General features: G+C 37.4%; 1 pseudogene; it reads left to right on the top strand.

The window, feature by feature from the left end:
- The window catches only part of LOC119582234, an 8957-nt pseudogene that overhangs the window by 2385 nt on the left and 5944 nt on the right, over positions 1-628 (top strand).

Below are 628 nucleotides of genomic sequence, written 5' to 3'. Positions count from 1 at the left end.
GCATGGTGTACAAAACTGGTTTTAACAGCTACATGGTTAAAAGGGTTGAAACAACGAATATCGTCATTACTGAAGGATTACATAATTGCGGTTTGCTAAATCATTGCATAGCGCGAAGTATACCCCAGAGGGATGAAGTGTGTTCTGTCAACTAAAACCCGATTACTTTGCAAACTTATGGAAAAAAGCGATGATGATACCATTAAGCACACGAAGGAGAGATCGCTTCTCGATAACCATTAAAGCGAGAATATTTGGATTCTCCGAATCGAAATTTTGAAAAAAAAATTGCCATAAAGTTCTAGTAAAGCGCGTACTGAATTTTGAAATGAAAATTTCCTCAAGGCAATACTAGAAGGAGCTCTGGTACAGGAGGAAGGATGGTTTTAATGAGAACCTTCAAACATGAAGAACAACCTGTCGAAGAGCTGGTGCCTCCAGACGGTGGCTGGGCTTGCTCATGTACTCGCTTGTGGTATCATGCAGGTGGGAAAATACTGTCAGTATTCTGGAAAATATCAACAGAAATGTTCTCTATTTCGGTGACATTCCAAGTACAGATATGATTCTTTTATTATGATGACTTATACAAATATAAATATATCTATCTATGTATAAAATCTCTAAT

This window comes from Penaeus monodon, chromosome 15 (genome assembly GCF_015228065.2).
Source record: "Penaeus monodon isolate SGIC_2016 chromosome 15, NSTDA_Pmon_1, whole genome shotgun sequence".
Taxonomy (NCBI): Eukaryota; Metazoa; Arthropoda; class Malacostraca; order Decapoda; family Penaeidae; genus Penaeus; species Penaeus monodon.
The sequence above is the reverse complement of the archived record's forward strand: the minus strand, read 5'-3'. Positions and strand labels throughout refer to the sequence as shown.